The sequence below is a fragment of the Trichosurus vulpecula genome, chromosome 3 (assembly GCF_011100635.1).
Source record: "Trichosurus vulpecula isolate mTriVul1 chromosome 3, mTriVul1.pri, whole genome shotgun sequence".
In the NCBI taxonomy this organism is placed as follows: Eukaryota; Metazoa; Chordata; class Mammalia; order Diprotodontia; family Phalangeridae; genus Trichosurus; species Trichosurus vulpecula.
The window spans coordinates 73,579,230-73,599,216 of NC_050575.1; the positions used below are offsets into that span (position 1 = coordinate 73,579,230).

Below are 19,987 nucleotides of genomic sequence, written 5' to 3' on the forward strand. Positions count from 1 at the left end.
ATCAGAGAAACATGCTGTAATTTTTTAATATTATTTTATTGTCTATGGTACCATTTTAGAAACATGTAATTTCTCTGATTATCTCTTTCAATTAGGCCTATTTTTGTTTTGCTTTGTGCAACAACAATGCTACTTGCTGCTACTGTGACTGTGTAAGGCTAATAACACCAGTACATAGGAGGACTACTAGCACAGGTTATTTGATCTACTTTTCTAAGGAAAGCAAGTTTAAGGGGTCTACAATCTTATTTTAATCAAACACACATATATCATTCACTTAGTTCAGCGGTAAAAGTTGGCACCCTGAACTTCAGAGCAAAGAGAAACAGAGAAAATATAAACAGAGCAAATAACACAAATCAACAGAAAGGCTTCTAGCTGTGTGACCAAAGGTATACATAATCAGAAAGAAAAGTACCAACGTCTGGGTTGTCAAAGCTGGGGTCTCCTTAATGGCTACCCAGAGTCTTCACACTGACACTCTTCCAATGAGAGACACCCAAACAAAATGCTAACCTCAGAGTACATATACACTTCTTCAGGGTCAGAGCACTTTATACCTCTCAAGGGCTTCACACCTCTTGAGGGCTTCATACCTCTCCAGGTATGCAAAAGGATATGGGCCTTTCTACAAACAAAGGCAAGACTCAATCAAAGGTACCTGATTGCCTTAGTGCTAAGAAGCACTCCGAAACAAAAGACAACAAGAGTCCCACTTTGCCTGGCATTATACTTTGTTTGAGATCCATGAAGGAAAGTGGCTCAGTTAACATAATGCTGGGCCTGGAATCAAGAAGACTCATCTTCCTGAGTTGAAATCTAGCCTCAGACACTTGCTAGCTGTGTAATCCTGGGGAAATCACTGAACCCTGTTAGCTTCAGTTTCCCTTTCTGTAAAATGAACTGGAAGAAGAAATGACAAACCATTCAATATCTTTTTCAAGGAACCTTAAATGAATTCATGAAGAATCAAACACAACTGAAATGACTAAATAAGAACAATTAAACTATCCACCTCTGTTTTTTGGGTGAGCTCCTCCAATTTATATTCATGCAGGAGTTTTCATTTTGGGGTCTCAGTAAGTGATCAGTGAATTCTTTTGATTTCTACTTTATCCTCTAAGTCTAAGATATCAGGGTAGTTTTTCTGTATAATTTAATGAAATGTGATTTCAAAGCTCTTTTTTGATCTTTGCTTTCAGGTAGTCAAATAATTCTTAAATTATCACTCCTCAATCTATTTTCCAGGTCAGTTGCTCATACAATGAGGTTTTTCACATTTTCTTCTATATTTTCATTCTGTTGATTTTCTTTTCTTGTTTCTTGATATCTCATGGAGTCATTTGGTTTCACTTTCTCAATTTAAATTTTTAAGATTTAAGATTAATAATTGTATGTTTCCTTCTACTCCATTTTATTCTGTTTATTCTTCTCAAAAGGCTCTTTGGCTTCTGACTGTTACCTCCCTTGATACATCTGTTCTCTTAGCTTTCTCCTCTATATCTCTTATCTTATTCTTCCCTTATTCTCTGGATCTTATATATCAGGACAATTTCCTTGATAAGTTTTTGAAACATGATATCTAGGTTCATTGTGATCATGACCTTTCAGGTATTTCAATAATTCCTAAATTATCTTTCCTTGATCTATTTTCCAGGTCAATTATTTGTCCAAAGAAATTTTTCACATTTTTTTCATTTTTTTTGACTTTGTTTTATCATTGTTTTGATGTATCATGTAGTCACTAGTTTGTACTCCACCAATTCTAATTGTAAAGGGATTATTTTCCTAAGTGGGTTTCTGTACCTATTTCCTCACTTGGCCAATTCTGCTTTTTAAGGAGTTCTTTTGTTCAGTGAATTTTTGTGCCTCTTTCACCATTAGCCATGTTCTATTTTTTAAGGTGCTATTTTCTTCAGTAAATTTTGAAGCCTCTTTTACAATTGGGTGAATTATTTTTTTTGTTATTTTTTTCAATATATTTTGTGCCTCTTTTACTAAGCTCAATTCTCTCTTCATAATTTTCTTGCATCACTTTCATTTATTTTCCCAATTTTTTCTCTACCCTTTTTATCTCTTTCCTTAACTCTTTCAAGAATTCTTGTTGAGTCTAATTATTATTTTTTATTTGAGGTTTGCTTGAAGTTGATTTCACCTTATTAACTTTTTAGCTTGTATCTTGGTCTTCCCTGTTACCATGGTATTTTTAATGGTTGAGTTCCTTTTTGTTGCTGTTGTTTTCTCATTTTTTTCAGGCTAGTTTTTTTTTTTACTTTGAACTTTATGATAAAGTTGGGCTGTATTCACTTGAAAGTTGGGAGGCCCTGTCTCAAATTTCAGGCTTTCTTATGTTTTTTTTTTTCTTTTTTGTATGTGTTTTATGGAACCAAAATTTATTCTGGGGGTTCATTACGGATGGGCTTCATAAAAATTGCTCTTTGTAGTGGTAAGATGTGTTCATGTTAGCGTAGGAAATGCTTGTGGGAGTTAGAAGAAAATGCTCACACAAATCTGTTTTTCTGCTCTTTGTTATTTGTGGCATAATGGAGAAAAGAGCACTGGGTGAGGAAGTTAGGGTGCCTGAATTCTATTCCTGGATCTGTCAGTAACTGGTTGGGTAATCATAATCATTCACTTAAGAGCCCCTATTTTTCCTCTGTAAAGTGAGGGGCTTGGACAAGAGAGCCTCCAAGGTCTCTCACAGTTTCTAACATTTTGTGACTTTATGTGAGTCAGATTAGTGTAGGTCTAACTATTTTCTCCCTGTAGTTTGTCAGTTTGACTTTCATTATTAAAATTATCAGACTGCTCTAAATGGAAAATCAATACATTCTTTGCCCTGATCCAGTTTCCCAATAAAGGTAAATTATGTACTTCTTGTGAAAGATTCACTCCAAATCACAATCCAAATTAGATGGGGCATTAATAAGTACTGAGATGAAGGGGCATCAGCTTGAAAAAGTGATTCATTTTCTAAAATTCCAATTCCATTTAAAGCAAAAAAAAAATCCTCCTTGAACACCTAAACATTACTGACACACAAGTGAGTCCTTGAAGAGGAGCCTGCCTAGTGCATATTTGTCCCTATTTGGATCCTTCTCAGGTTATTGTAGTCTAGGTCCAAGGTAGAGGAGGAGACTGTGGAGATTGGGTGCTGTATCTCTCCCTCTTCCTCTCTCCACACAATAACATAGCACTCATATATCTTGATTAAAGTGTTTTCCATGTCTTATTTAATGTGATCTTCACAATAATTCTGTTCACCCCCATCCCCATGACTCTTGATTATGTTTTCATACTGCAACTTGACTTTGTTTTCATTCATTTCTGGATGGGAGTTAGAAGGCATATTAACAGACTATCTTCAAATGGGTATGTATTTGATTAAAAAACATGTTTTGCTAGTGTCTTTAAGGCTGGTGGTCCTGATATATGTGACTCAGATGGATGGGTCTGACTGAGAAATACCATGTATTGAATACCAATCTATGACAGAATGGATGGTAGGTAGAACAGTCTTACCATGGGGTATAGCTGTCAAGGTCATTCAGTTTTGGGGGGAGTACAATTTGAGCAGGTGGTGGACTTCTATTGCATAGCCTGTGATGCGGCAGGTTTGCTTATTCCTCACGTAGTTATACACACACCAGTAACAAAATACAAAGCCAGGAGAGGTAAGTGCAGTGTCATCCACCTGAGTTTTGCAACTTAAGGGGCACACTATCTTCTGCTTTGGAAACAGAGAGGAATTAGAGTTGTAGTCCAGGTGCACAGGGGGTAGTGGGGTGGGCAAGGCAGACAAGGGTTTGATGGTTTCTTGATTTTCTGATGAGTATCAACAGTCTAGGAACTGCAGGAAGAAAACACCTACATGAAGGCATGTGGAGACAAATGAGGGAGGATGGATGAAATATTCATCCTTTTCTCTTAGGCTGGAAACCAACTTCTACAACCTCACTTTCATTTAGGGAAGAAGGAACAGGAATAAGAGGGATCTCCAAAGCTGCTTTTTTGAAGTCAACCTCAGGACACCCCAAAGGTCTCCCATCGCCATCCTCTTTAAGCCATAAAGGTTTTCAGAGAAGGAGGGACTGATTTTAGACAAGTAGTGCTTCTGTAGCAAAAGATCCAGAAAAGTGAAGATTTCATCAAATCACCTCCAGAGGAAGTCCTAATGGTCAAGGTTTGATTTCATGAAAATCTTGGCCACATGTTGAAGGGTGGGCCTCAAGACTGCAGACTATCCTGTACTGTCACCTCGAAGATGGAGAGCCAGTCATCTGAACCTGGAGCATCTGTGATGTGAGCCCCATACTCAGGCATTGTGCCCTCCCTGTGCCATGCCTTGGTGGGCACCACACATTAAAAGGTGAGGAAGTACAAAGGGACCATATGAGGGCCTAGTGGTCCTGAACGTGGGGGAGTTGGGGCAGGGGCAGTGGAGATGCAGGTCAGGTCAGCTCAGGGGGTGCTGCTGACCTGGAGGGCAATGGGAGCCAGGCCACCATCTTGAGGTGGCTGCTGTGGTCTGGCCAGGATCTGAGAACACAGGTCTCATGGAAGAACCTGATGCCAGGGCCCTGGAGTTGAGAGGCTTCTAGGCTTTCTCATTAAGAAGGCACTTAAAAAGGAATACACATAGGAAGAGCAGAGATGTGAGTTGAATATGATGGGATTATTACCTAAAAAATAAAATTAAGGTGTGAGAAAGACAAATGCATGGGGAAAAGGGGAAAGGTAAAGATATAATGGGATAAATTATCTCAAAGATATATGGATTTTTATGGTGGATGGGGAAGAATGGAGACTTGGGGGAGAGCACTTGACTCAGTCTCATTGGAATTGGTTCAAAAAGGGAATAAAATGCACACTCAGTTAGGTATAAAAACATATATTTCCCTGGAGGAAAGTAAGAGGAGAAAGGGATAAGAGAAATGGAGAGGTGTTTCAACAATCCAACCAGCAGCTTCTGTGGGGGTGTAAGATCCACCAACAACCAGCACCCAAAAAGCTGCCAACACAGGTCCTTTTGATCTGCTTTACTTAAGGAAAACAACATTAAAGTGTTAACAATCCTACTTTAATCCAGCATACAAATATCATTTTCTTAGTTCATGGGACAAAACCAGCACCCTGAGTTACAGACCAAATACAACTCAACATCTGGATGTACTGCTTGGGAGCTCATTATGACGGCTGGTCCAGAGTCACATGCCGCTCCTGCTGTGGCTCAGAGCTCCCAGAGAGAATGCTAACCTCTGTGCTTATATATCCTATTCAGGGCCCAGACCTGACCTCACCCAGGATGGGTGGGGAGAAGTTCCCCACCCCCAGTATCACATCAGATACAAATCAATGGCTCCCAATTGTCTCAGTGGTGAGAAATACAACAACAACCCATTTTATCTGCCCCATTCAAACAAAGGCCAGAATCATTAAAGGTCAATAGCAAAAAATCCCACCTTAATTATGTGTTGGTAAGCAAAATGGGCTTTTAACACTTAGTTAGACCAAGTGCCCTTGAAGAGTTTGGCTTTTGTTTCCTTTGAGTAATTCAGTGTATTTTATTGAGTCTTACTAGGTGCTAAGCCCCAGGCCCAAACCCCTATTGGGTGTAGAACCTATGTGGGTGTGGATTGGTGACTAGGGTGAGGCCAAGGTGAGGCTGGCTAAGGGGAGGTGCTAACTCCAGAGCCATGCCCCTCTGGAGTCTTACTAGGTGCTAAGCCCCAGGCCCAAACCCCTATTAGGTGCTAAGCCTATGTGGGTGTGAAGCTCCCAGGGTACCAAGGGGTGGTGCTAACTCAAGAGCCAATCATAGCAGCCTAAGTTCTGGTCATTCAGATGATGTTTGATGAGGTCTGAAACCCTTTAAGAAGAGAGGACAGGGCCATTTGTGCAGGGCTCTCACTTGTGGTGGTGCTGAGGCAGAGACTCTTGGCAGCTGTAGCTAGGAGACCTCCAGCTTGTAACCTGGATGCTGAGACTTTGTTAAACTCTGGTAAGTATGTATTGAGATTTGAATCAGACAAGGTCTGTCTGTTGATGTTTGTAATTTGTTTGTATTTGTTCCGAAGTTCAGGGTGCTGGATTTTCCCCTGAACTAAGTGAATGATATTTGTATGCTGAATTAAAGTAAGCTTGTCAACACCTTCACGTAGTTTTCCTTAGTTAAGCGGATCAAAAGAACCTGTGCTTTTGCAGCATACTGGTAGCATTCTTGTTGGGCTTTCACCCCCACAGCAGCTGCTAGCTGGATTGTTGAAACAAATTACTATTACAAGAGGGCAGATTCGGGGAGGCATTAGTTAGAAGTCAAACACTATTGAGGGTGGACAGGGCGAAAGAAGAGAGAGAGTAGGATAAACAAGGGAGAAAATAAAATGGTCAGGATTCATAACTGTAAATACATTTTATAACAAGTTTCTTTGATAAAGGCTTCATTTCTCAAATATAGATAATTGAGTCAATTTATAAAAATGAGAACCATTCCCCAATTGAAAAATTGTCAAAGGATATGAGCAGGCAGTTTTCAGATACAATCATCAATGCTATCTAGAATCACATGAAACAATGCTCTCAATCACTGCTAATTAGGGAATTGTAAACTAAAACACCTCTGAGATACCCTCTGAGGTACCACCCTAAAACTTGTCAGATAGGCTAATACAACAGAAAAGCATAATGACAAATGTTGGAGGGTATGTGGCAAAGTTGAAACACTAATATACTGTTGATAGAGATGTGAACTGATTCAAACATTCTGGAGATCAATTGGGAAGTATTCTCAAAGAGTTATAATACCATGCATACCCTTTACCAAGCAATGCCACTACTAGGTCTATATTCCAAAGAGATTAAACAAAAGACCTATGTGCACAAATATACATACATATACATGTATACATGTGTTTATGTATATCTACATATACATATACATATACATATATATGTGTGGATATGTATATGTGTGTGTATATATTGTATACATATACACATATATGAATGAAAGTATCTTAGTGGTGGCAATAGATTGGAAACTGAAGGGATGCCCATTAATTGGGGAGTGGCTAAACAAATTATGGCATATGATTGTGATGGAATACTATTGTACTATAAGAAATGATGAACAGGATGCTCTCATAAAATCCTGGAAAGACTTGCATGAACTCATGCAAAGTGAAATAAGCAGAAACTGCAGAAATTTGTACACAGCAATAATAATATTTATGATGATCAACTGTGGATAATTTAGCTATTCTCAGCAATACAATAATCTAAGAAATTTGTGAAGTAGTGGTGATGAAAAATACTATTTCCAGAGAAAAAACTAATGGTGTCTGAATGCAGATTAAAGCATAGCTATTTTTTACTTTTTATTTCTCTTTTTATTTATGTTTTCTTTCACAACATGACCAATATGGAAATATGTTTTGCATCACTGCAAATGTGCAACCTATTGCTTCCCATCTCAAGGATGGAAAAAGAGAATTTGGAACTTTTTTCAACAATCCAGCTAGCAGCTGCTGTGGGGATGAAAGACCAAAACAAGCCCAACAGCAAGAATGCTGCCAAAGCCCAGGTTCTTTTGATCTGCTTTACTAAAGAAAGCAACGTTGAGGGGTTGACAAGTTTAGTTTAATCCAGCATACAGACATAATTCATTTAGTTCAGAGGAAAAAGCCAGCACCCTGAACTTCAGAGCAAAATACAAACAAATTACAAACATCGACAGACAGACCAAATACAATTCATAGTTACCAACATCTACGTTCAGCCCGGGAGCTCATAACAAGGGCTGTCCCAGAGTCACTCATGCCACCACTGCTGTGGGTCACAGCTCCAAAAAAGAGAAAGCCAACCCCTGGTTTTATATCTTTTTCAGGGTCAAGGGTGAGTCACATGTGACCTAGAATCGTCACAAAGAGGCAATTTCAGCCCACATAGTCTAAAAGTCTCTGATGTCCCAAACATGTCACTCAAACTCATGTGTAAACTAGGCCCTCCCCTGAGGCAAGGAGGTCATCAAGTACTCCCAAATCTAATCAAGGAAACAAAGGCCAAACTCTTCAAGGGCACTTGGTTGGAATGAGTGCTAAGAGCCCATTTTATTTACCAACACAGAACTCAATTTTTTTAAATGGCAAAAATTGTTTTTAGGTGTAATTGCCTATAAACAAAATATTTAATAAATCAAAAAAATAAACAATGGTAAGGTAAGGTCCAAGTGAAAGGGAAGAATGTAGTTCATTATGTAAAATCATTTGAAAAGGGAATCACAGTTGACTGCAGTGCTGTCTTATTCTAACTACAGTGATGATGGTTTTGATATGAGAATGTTTATTGGGTAAATTCACTTGTGTTTTCCCAGATGCCATCTTAGCAAGTTTGTTATGTAATTACCTGTTTGTATTCATTCCCTGACAGTGAACACAAGTTAAAACTTGTCTTGAGTTAAATTTAGTTTCCCTGGTAACAGTAAAAATTTCTGTACTATGAGCAATACTGCCCAATTAGTTAACATTTAGATGCCTTAGATATCTCAGTAATGCTAAAAATGCTGGGTACTGATGAATTTTTATTAAATATTATGAAGCTTACATAATACTTTTCTTCTTATATCATTATCCTTAGTTTACAGATTAGGAAACTGAGTGAGGCTTAGATAACATAAATTGTTTCTCAAAGTTTCATAGCTAGTGAGGGGTACATATTTGCATAGCCCTACCCATACAGAACAAAACCCCTCAGGAATATGAACATCTTTTATTTTCCTCAATAGCTCATGAGTGGCTAGTACTTTGTTTATACAAAGCATTTTACCATACCATGTCATCTGTACTCCAGCCATTATCCTTATCTCCTTTCCACTACATCCTTAGATTCTATCCCCAAGATATTTCGCTCTGATAAGTCGGATTTCATCTTATCTTTAAGTTTTTTTACTCTGATCCACTTCTTGGCCATATTTTGTTGTCTGCCTTTAATGTGCCCATCTTCCACTCCCCTTTTTAACCACCCTTTGTGTGTTGTCTTCTCCCATCAGAATATAAGTATCTGAGCAGCTAGGTGGCACAGTGAGTAGAGCACCAGCCCTGGAGTCAGGAAGACCTAGGTTCAAATCTGGCCTCAGACACTTGACACACTTACTTACTAGCTGTGTGACTTTGGGCAAATAATTTAACCCCAATTGCCCTGCCTTCCCCCCTCCAAAAAAAAGAATGCAAATATCATGATGGCAGAGACTGTGTTGCTTGTATTTGTATCCCCAGCATTTAGCACAGTGACTGGTACATAGCAAATATTTAATCTATAAATCAATTGACCAATCAATCGATCTATCAATCAAATGATTATGATGGCTATTTGAAGATTGGGAAAAACACAAAGAATATTAAAGAAAATACTTGAGTACACAACTAATAAAGCTTCCTATGGTGTGATTTATAGAACTTACAAACAATACTATCTCTTCTTTTTAAAATTTTAATTAATTAATTTTATATTTCAGCATTCACTTTTAAAAGATTGAGTTCAAATTTTTCCCCTCCCTCCCTTTTCCTCTCCCAAGGAAAGCATGCAATCTGGTGTGAGCTATACATGTGCAGTCATATTGAACATATTACAACACTAGTCAAGTTGTGAAAAAAAAAATCAGAACAAAAGGGAAAAATGACAAGAAAGAAAGAAAAAAAGAAAATAATATACATCGATCTGCATTCAGACTATATAAATCATTCTCTGGATGTGCATAGCATTTTCCTTCATGAGCAATTTAAAATTGTCTTAGGTCATTGTATTGCTGAGAAGAACTAAGTCTATCAAAGTTGGATATTGTGTACAATGTTGCTGTTACTGTGAATAATGGCCTTCTTTTCTTTTTTTTAATATTTATTTTTAGTTTTCAGCATTCACTTACATAAGCTTTTGAGTTTCAAATTTTCTCTTCTCCCTGCTCTCCAAGACAATGTGCAATTTGATTTGATATAGACTCTCCATGTACATCAATATTAAACATATTTTCACTTTAGTCATGTTATAAAGAAGAATTAGAAGCAATGGGTGGAGCCACAAGAAAGAAGAAACAAAACAAAATAGCAAGAACAACAAAAAATAGATCGAATAATATGCTTCCATCTGCATTCAGACTCTTTTTCTGGATGTGGATAATCATTTTCCATCTTGAGTCTATTGGAGTTGTCTCAGATCCTTCCATTTCTGAGAAGAGCCAAGTCTATGAAAGGTAGTCATGACTTGAGTTGCTGTTACTCTATTCTATATTCTCCTGGTTCTGCTCACTTCACTCAGCATCAGTTCATATATGTCGTTCCAGGTTTTTCTAAAGTTTACCTGCTCATCATTTCTTACATAACAATAGTATTCTATTACATTCTTATATGACAACTTGTTTAGCTATTCCTCAATTGATGGGCATCCCCTCAATTTCCAATTCCTTGCCACCACAAAAAAGGGCTGTTACAAATATTTTTGCTCATATAGGTCCTTTCTTCTTTTTTATGATCTCTTTGGGATACAGACCTAGTAGCTGTGTTGCTGGATCAAAGGGTATATACAGGTTGATTACCCTTTGTGACTAGTTCCAAATTGTTCTCCAGAATGGTTGGATCAGTTCCCAACTCCCCCAACAATGCATTAGTGTCCCAATTTTCCCACATCTTCTCCAACTTTTATCATTTTCCTATTTTGTCATGTTAACCAATCGGATAGGTGTAATGAGGTACCTCAGAGTTGTCTAAGTCTTTCCCTTCTAAATGTCATAATAATGACATAGTTCTCAAGAGTTACAACTATTGTCTTCTCATGTAGGGACATAAACTGTTTAACCTTATAGCACAACATGTGTTTTTTTTTTCTGTCCTGCTTACCTTTTTATGCTTCTCTTGAGTCTTATATTTGAAGATCAAATTTTCTGTTCACCTGTTTTTTTATCTAGAAAGTTTGGAAGTCCCCTACATCATTAAATACACATCTCCTGCCCTGAAAGATTATGCTCAATTTTTTGAGGTAGTTGATTCATGGTTGTAATCCAAGATCCTTTGCCTTCCAGAATGTCATATTCCAAATCCTCTGATCTGTAGTGTAGTAAGTGCTAGGTCCTGTATAATCCTGACTTAGGTTCCATGATATTTAAATTATTTCCTTTTTAAAAAAAAAACTCTTCAGAGATTTTATTCTAATAGCTTTAATTATGGTGCTTGTTTGTCGAAGTGAAAACTGAAAACAAGTACACAAAAGTGGATTACAAATTTTGTGCTGAAAGCTGAAAGAGTATCTACACCACCAAACAAACCAGTTCTGAGTATTTCCTTCAGTGTTTATCAAAATACAAAAGAAAGAAAAAAAAACATTTTTTTTCAAATGGCAAATCTTACCCTTGTAGTAATGAGAGGCAGTAAAGGACATTTCACACATATATTTATAGAAGGATAGTTCCAAAAGGGACCAAATACTTCTGGAATAGAATGACTCCCCCAGCTCTCATGCTCAATTTATTTTCTTTCAAAACCTTGCCACCATAGAGAAATGCCCGGTGTTCTTGACTGTGCTTTTGAAATATCTCCAGTTAAGCTTTGGGGCTAACTTAGGCTGTGCTTATAGTGGAACGGTTTCAAACACAAGTACCATGTACGAACTTGGCCAAAATTAAAAGGCTCGTTTTTTTTTTTGTCCAAATATGTCAGAAAGCTCTTCTCAATGTTTATAACAGCCATAATTATGTCCTTTCTAAGAGTTATTCAAGTGTGATGGAGAACTAATCAAAGCCTGACCTGAACTTCAAGGGGGAAAACATCTAGTTATAAATGGGTTTTCATGGAAGATCTTATGCTTTTAATCTGCAGCCTGTTCTGAACCACAACCTCACAGCTTTTTCCTAATAAGTATTCAGGTGAGCACAAATACAAGCACAAACTTTGTGAAATACATGAAGATCTAAAGATATAGCATTACATGAATCTCTATTTTAACCATGTAAAATTAATCACTTGTTTGATTTTTATCATCATTTGTCCAATTTCAAAAGAGAAACTGTGGACAGGTACAGTGGTCTGCTGTTCAAGTCGTTACTGCAAAACCTACACTAAGCATATTAAGCATATTTATCTGTTCTATGTGTTCAGGTGTTTTCCTTGTTTTTTTTTTACTGTTCAAAAAATACACTGAGTTCTTATTAAAAATCAACCACCAAGGAGAGGATTCTGGGGAGATGGCAGAGTAGGTCAGAAAATTCCAAGCTCTCAAGATTTTCCCCCACAGAAGAGTTAAAATAGCACCTTAGGGCAAACGAAGTGTGGATAGAGACAAAGAAAAATAGGGGCACAACTGAGATCTTCCTCAGGTAGTTTGAGAAGATCTGAAGAAAAACCCCAGGACCAGCTTAGGACCCTGCGGGGAGTAAACACCTCCAGGGTAGGTTCTATTTCAACCACAAGTGGCAAGCTGGCAAGCCCCAGGGGTAGTTGGTTTGAGAGGCTGCCTGGGTCCCAGCCACTGGGACCTTTCACCCTGGTATCGTGAGGGGAGTCATGCGTTTGAGCCCAGGAAGATAGCGGGAACCTCTGCTGACGAGGAATGCCAGACCCAGCTGTGCTCCGAAGAGCAGTGGGGTCGAGAGGGAACCAGCACACACCCGGTGAATGCAGAAGCAGTGCGGCAGAAAGCCCCTTGAAGTGGGAACTTAGGATGTTTGGCTTTGGTACCAGGCTAGAGGAGAGTACTGAAGATTTGGGGCCCATCCCCATTAGGGACACAGGTAGCTTAGATGTACCAGGTTCTGTGATGAAAAGAATTCAGTCCAAGTTTATCAGTGACTTCAGCTGCATTCATGGCATTGAGAAGATCCTGTTTGTTAGCATACATAGGACAGAATCTGTAAGCTCATCCTCTGCCCACATTCTTATCAGTTCTTCTCAGGCCTCATTCACTTGTTCTCTGTCATTACTGTCAACCACAAAAATCAGTCCTTGTGTGTTCTGGAAGTAATGGCCCCAAAGGGGTCAGATCTTGTCCTGGCCACCTATATCCCACACCAGAAAGCTAATGCTTTGTATTCCACGGTTTATATGTTGAAACTTATAGTGGGAATAATAGTAATTATTCACTCAGCTTCAGCTTGTACAAAACAGTTGTCTTTCCTGCAGCATCCAGACCAACTATTAGGATCTGCATTTCTTTTTTTGCCTAAGAGCCCTTTGAAGAGGTTAGCAAATATATACTCCATGGTACAAATGTGATATGTTGAACATTGGCAAAAGAAACCTCCCCTCTTCTGAGACTCAGGCTTCCCATCTCCCCCCACCCCCTTTTTGCAGCAGCTGCTCCTTTTTATTGACTCCTAAATTATTTCTTTCTGGCTGCTTGTAGTATTTTCTCCTTAACCTGATAATTTTGGAATTTGTTTACTATAATCTGTTGAACTTTCATTTTGGGATCTCTTTCAGGAGGTGATTGATGGATTGTTTCAGTGACTATTTTACCCTCTGGTTCTAGGACCTCAGAGCAGTTTTTTCTTCATAATTTCTTGAAAGATTCTGTCCAGTCTTTTTATGATCATGGCTTTCAGGTAGTCCAATAATTCTTAAATTATCTCTCCTTGTTCTATTTTCCAGGCCAGTTGTTTCTTCCAATGAGATATTTTATATTTTCTTCTACTTTTTTTCCTTTTCTTTTTTCCTTTTCTTTGACTGATTCTTGATGTCTCAGAGAGTCATTTGCTTCCACATGTCCTTCAATTTCCTAATTTTTAAGGAGTTATTTTTTTAGTTAGATTTTGTAGCTCCTTTCCCATTTGGCCAATTCTACTTTTTAAGGAGGTTTTTCCCCATTTGGCCTGTTGTATTTTTTAAGGAATTGTTTTCCTCTGTCAATTTTTGTCCTTCCTTTTCCAAGCTGTTGACTTTTTTCATACCTCTCATTTCTTTAACCAGTTTTTCTTTCATCTCTCTTATTTGAATTTTAAAATCCTTCTTGAGATCTTTCAAGAAGCTTTGTTTAGTCTTGAATCCAATTCCTATTCCCTTTTGAGGTTTTGGATGTAGGTATTTTAAAAATGTTGTCCTCTTCTGAGTTTGTGTTTTGGTCTACCCTGACAACATAGTAACTATGGTTACTGTTCATTTTTGCTTCTTGCTCATTTTCTTTGCCTATTTTCTGGCTTTTAAAGTTGAGTTCTCCTGCTGGAGCACAGGGGCCACTGACTCAAGCTTCTTGTGCTAGGGGCTAGGGGCCTGGTTAGTGGCTTTGTGTGCTGGTATCTTAGTTGCTGGCAGTGAGGGGGATCTGTAGGGGATCTGGTGGCTTATCTGGTGCTGAGTTTGGGTCTTAATCGTATTGTCTGAGGTATGCTGAAGCCACATAATGTTTTTCTTCATTTTCTTGGGTCTATTAAGTACATAGAGTTCTGGCCTGCCCACCTGAAGTGTATAATAGTTCTCTGAGTTGGAGTCTGCTGTTTCCCCTGGCTATGCTAAGGCACATTGGCAGGGGGAGGAGGGGTGGTCCTGGTGTTGGTGTTTGCCTGCTGCACTACAATGAGACTGAGTATCTCCTACTGATCTGCTGAGGTGGGACTTGCTGCCGGCTTGTTGGGATGCTTCCTGTCTTGGAATGAGTGAGATGGACCTGTGTTGCTTAGCTTCTAAGTCTCCTTAAAGACTGTTCTATTCCTTCTTTCTACTGGTCCCACTGCTCCAAGATTTGCTCTGGAGTGCTAATTTTTTTTCTTTTTTCACATTTTATTATTTAATATTTTAGTTTACAACATTGATTTCCACAAGATTTTGAGTTACAAATTTTCTCCCAATTTTTATCCTCCCCTCACTTCAAGATGGCATATATTCTGATTGTCCTGTTCCCCAGTCAGCACTCCCTTCTGTCACCCCATGCCCCCCAACCCTTTTCCCCTTACTTTCTTGTAGGGCAGGATAGATTTCTATGCCCCATTCCCTGTATATCTTATTTTCCAGCTGCAAGTAAAAAACAAATTTTGTTTGAACATCTGCTTTTAAAACTTTGAGTCCCAAATTCTTTCCCCTCTTCCTTCCCCACCCACCCTCCCTAAGAAGGCAAGCAATTCAACATAGGCCACACGTGTATCCTTATGCAAAACCCTTATACAATACTCATGTTGTGAAAGACTAACTATATTTTTCTCCCTCCTATCCTGTCCCCCCTTCATTCAGTTTTCTCCCTTGACCCTGTCCCTTTTCAAAAGTGTGTGCTTTTGATTACCTCCTCCACCTATCTTCCCTCCGTTTTCTCATCCCCAATTTTTATCCCCTCCCCTCCACTTTCCTGTGAAGTAAGATACCCAATTGAGTGCATATATTATTCCCTCCTCAAGTCACATCTGATGAGAGGAAGATTTACTCATTCCCCCTCTTCTCTTCCAACAGAACTGCTTTTTCTTGCCACTTTTGTGTGAGATAATTTATCCCATTCTATTTCTACTTTTCTCCCCCTCTCAATATATTCCTCTCTCACCATTAATTTAATTTAATTTTTTCAGATATCATCCCCTCATATACCTCTCACCCTGTGCCCTCTGTCTATATGTCTATAAGTATATTCCCTTCAAGTACCCTAATAGGGAGGTCTCATGAATTACACACATCATCTTTCCATGTAGGAATGTAAACAAAACAGTTCAGCTTTAGCAAGTTCCTTATGATTTCTCTTTCTTGTTTATCTTTTCATGCTTCTCTTGACTCTTGTGTTTGAAAGTCAGATTTTCTATTCAGCTCTTGTCTTTTCATTGAAAAAGCTTGAAATTCCCCTATTTTATTGAAAATCCATATTTTGCCTGGGAGCATTATACTCAGTTTTGCTGGGTAGGTGATTCTTGGTTTGAATCCTAGCTCCATTGACCTCCAGAATATCATATTCTAAGCCATTCAGTCCCTTAATGTAGAAGGTGTTAGATCTTGTGTCATTCTGATTGTTTCCAAAATACTCAAATTGTTTCTTTCTGGCTGCTTGCAGTCTTTTCTCCTTGATCTGGGAGCTCTGGAATTTGGCAAAAATATTCCTAGGAGTTTTCTTTTTGGGATCTTTTTGAAGAGGCTATTGGTGGATTCTTTCAATATCTACCCTCTCACTCTAGAATAACACTGCAGTTTTCCTTGATAATTTCTTGAAAGATGATGTGTAGGCTCTTTTTTATCATTGCTTTCAGGTAGTCCAATAATTTTTAAATTATCTCTCTTGGATCTATTCTCCAGAACAGTGATTTTTCCAATGAGATATTTTACACTGTCTTCCATTTTTTCATTCCTTTGGTTCTGTTTTATAATACCTTGATTTCTCATAAAGTCACTAACTTCCACTTGCTCCAATCTAATTTTTAAGGTAGTATTTTCTTCAGTGGTCTTTTGGGCCTCCTTTTCCATCTGGCTAAGTTTGCCTTTTAAAGCCTTCTCCTCATTGGCTTTTTGGAGCTCTTTTTCCATTTGAGTTAGTCTATTTTTTAAGGTGTTATTTTCTTCAGTATTTTTTGGGTTCTCCTTTAGGAAATCATTGACTTTTTTTCATGGTTTTCTTGCACCACTCTCATTTCCCTTCTCAATTTTTCCTCTACTTCTCTTACTTGCTTTTCCAAATACTTTTTGAGCTCTTCCATGGACTGAGGCCAATTCATATTTTTCTTGGAGGCTTTTGACATAGGCTCTATTACTTTGTTGACTTCTTCTGGCTGTATGTTTTGTTCTTCTTTGTCACCCAAAAAGACTCTAGAGTCTGAGTCTGAGTCTGAGTATAAATGCTTTTGTGCTGCCTGTTCATGTTCCCAGTCTTGGGAAGTTGCCTTTTGAGCTTTTGTCAGGGCATGACTGCTTGTAGAGTAGAGAGTACTTTGTCCCAAGCTTTAGGGTCCAAACCCTGCTGTTTTCAGAGCTAATTCTACTCCATGATTACCCCAGGTCTGTCATGGTAGTGCTCCTCCTCCCCCAAGAACCACCAACCAGCATTGCTACCCAGATCCAAGTAGGGCACAGCAAGAGAACCTGCCCATGTGCCAGCAAAGCACTCCAATCTCCTGCTTGATTTCCCCCACTGTGTGAGCCAGGGACTCTGGAAGCAACTGATGCTGGAGCTCTGGATGCAGCCACAGGAACCTCCTGCTGCTGCTGCTGCCACTGTAGCACAACCTCCACCACCCCAAGGGCTGGGGGCAGATCACTCTTACTCCTACCTATCAGGTTTCTCACTAACTTGCTCGGTAGTCTTTGGTGTTTGTGGGTTGAGAAGTCTGGTAACTGCCACAGCTTAATGACTCATGGCCCTCACTCAGGCCTACTCTGCCCAATTCCTGGTCTGGTTGGTCCTGGTGTGGCCCACACTGGGCTGTGCTCCACTCCCAGCACTGTGTGATAGACCCTTCCCAATGATCATCCAGGCTGTCCTGGGCTGGAGACCTGTTTCCCTCTGCTATTTCATGGATTCTGCAGCTCTAGAATTTGTTCAGAGGCATTTTTTACAGGTGTTTGGAGGGATTTGGGGGTGAGCTTAAGCAAGTCCCTGCTTTCCAGATAGCATCTTGCCTCCACCCCTCTGGAGTGTTATTACATGATTTTATGATGTTGAATGTGGGATTCTGATGGCCATTTACTGCTTACTCTGCCATCATGACTCCCAGAAGTGCAATACTATCTTTTCTGAAATCCATTTGAAATGAAGTAGAATATTTGAAATTATTTTCTATTCAGTGTTTTAGTATTATAGCAAAGGGAGGTAAAGTGACTTGTTTCAAAGTTTAAAATTAAAGCAGGTTAGAACCCCATTTCCATGATCACAAAGCACTGAGATTTCTAGCTTTGAGTTAACTACAAAGTTTCTGACAGAGAAATAGGGGAATAAAGATCTTTCTACATTCACCAAAAAAAATAACCAGTAGGGGTAGGCATCAAACTATATCTGGTGCCTAGAAATTCACTCTTATCTAATTTTTCCATGTCTTTAAGCATTTTTCAGTGAAACAAAATCTAAGAAAAAATAGATTGTTAACCTTGTACAGAGATACAAGCACAATAGGTTTCATGTAAACATGTAGAAAAATAATACAGATAGCTAAGTTCCACCAAATACTAGAGCTTGGAAGACTGAAAACAAACTTCATATATAGAAAGGGTTCAGGAAGAAAAAATCAAAAAACACCTATTAAGTAGGGGATAAGGCCCAGAACCAAAGTACCTCATTGCCTGGTTGTTCAGAAGTTGGCATCATCCAAATATTCAAATACCTCATCATTTGGAACTTAGGTAGGAAAATTGGTTGACAAAAGTTGATTCCTTTCACTTTCACATTTTGAGAAAGAGGAAATCTTTTCAGTCCTTCAAATGTCATTCTGCTCATCAAAAGAAAGATGCCTCTTCTGAGGGAGTAATTAGAACCAATAATGTTTTGATTCATTTGTTTTGGTATTGAAGCACTAGTATAGAATTTATCCTATGCTTGCAGAAGGGGTGGGTTGGGGTGGGATGGAAAAACTTGTACTTATTTATGTAGAACTGAGTGAGGAAATTATGTACTTTTTTATAGTGATTTTTTTCAATGTCTTGGGTGAAGGCATAAATACCTTACTTATCACATTTACTGACAGCTGGGAAGGCCAAAAGCTAGGAAGGATGACTTGCATGTTGAATGATAGGCAGGATATGAAAGCAACTAAATTGGATAGAACTTAATAAAATGATATTTAAAAGTGATAAATGCAAAATCATTATCTGACTTTTAAAAAAAAATAATGAAAAGCACCAGCTAGATGAGGGAGTTGTTTGTCCAGCAGTTCATGAAAACAAGATTGCAGTACTCTGGAAGACTCTAATTTCAATAAGAACCAAAATTATGACATGCCAGTCCCAAACCAAACCAAAACAATACAAATTCAGTCTTCATCTACAGAATTGTTATTCTTTCTGTGTTCTGTTCTCATTAGAATATATTTAGAGTATTATGTTCATTTTGAAGTTCTATATTTTATAAAGTCTTCAGGAAGACAACCATTCCATACAAGGAAATTATAGATGTTTAGAATACAAAAGAGAAATTCTAAGTGGGTCATGATAACTAAATTTAAGCATTCAAAGGGCTGTCATTAAAATGAATTGCATTTGTTCTACTTGATTTGGAAAGGCAGAACTACAAGCAATGGGTGAGAGTTTCAGGGATTCAGGAAAAAAAATCCTTATTAGTTGGATATTTCTGACAGTGGAGAGGCAAGATGGTTTTTCTCTCAATGAAAGGCATTAAGCAAATTTTAGCATTGTTTGTTGCAGCTGAATTCTTATAAATCTGTGCAATCTTCCAATTTCCAATATTTTCTCAATTTCATTAGTACAAGCAGATGTCATCTCTGGCTCTTCTATGTATTACAGGTAATGTTGGGAATAGCTGCTGGCTTTGCCCTCTATCTCCGCCTTCCCTATCTTTCATCGTGCTTTTTAAAAACCATCTTCAATAATTTGCATGCTTTAGCACTGCTGTTCTGGAGAGGCTGGGGAACATTAATAGGAAGAAGAAAATCCCCTTCAAACCTCAAGATAAAGTCAGACATAGAGTCAGTGGAAGTACTTCAGTAGGAAATTATGGGGGAAGATCAGACAGCTTTTCCCCAACTGTGCCAGGACTGAAAAATGAAATCTAGTTTAGCAAGTGGAAGGCAATTGCTACTTGAAAGACTTTTAGATTTTTTTTTTGGCTTTTTGGCAGGGCAACTGGGGTTAAGTGACTTGCCCAAGGTCACACCACTAGTACATATATCAAGTGTCTGAGGCCAGATTTGAACTCAGGTCCTCCTGACTCCAGGGCTGGTGCTCTACTCACTGCTCTACCTAGCTGCTGCAAGTCCTTTAGATTTTTAAATTAGGAGTAATATGAAAGAAAAGAATACCTAGCCTGTAGACATTCTGATGGGGAAAGAACAAATATATTGGTAGAAGAAAAGTTGAGCAAAAGGGGAAAGAATGTGTGATGT

The 19,987-nt window shown here is 38.5% G+C and overlaps 1 pseudogene; it reads right to left on the bottom strand.

Moving 5' to 3' along the window:
• Positions 1-12,723: 12,723 nt before the first annotated feature.
• Positions 12,724-13,240, bottom strand: LOC118842099 (annotated as a pseudogene).
• Between the last annotated feature and the right edge of the window lie 6,747 nt (positions 13,241-19,987).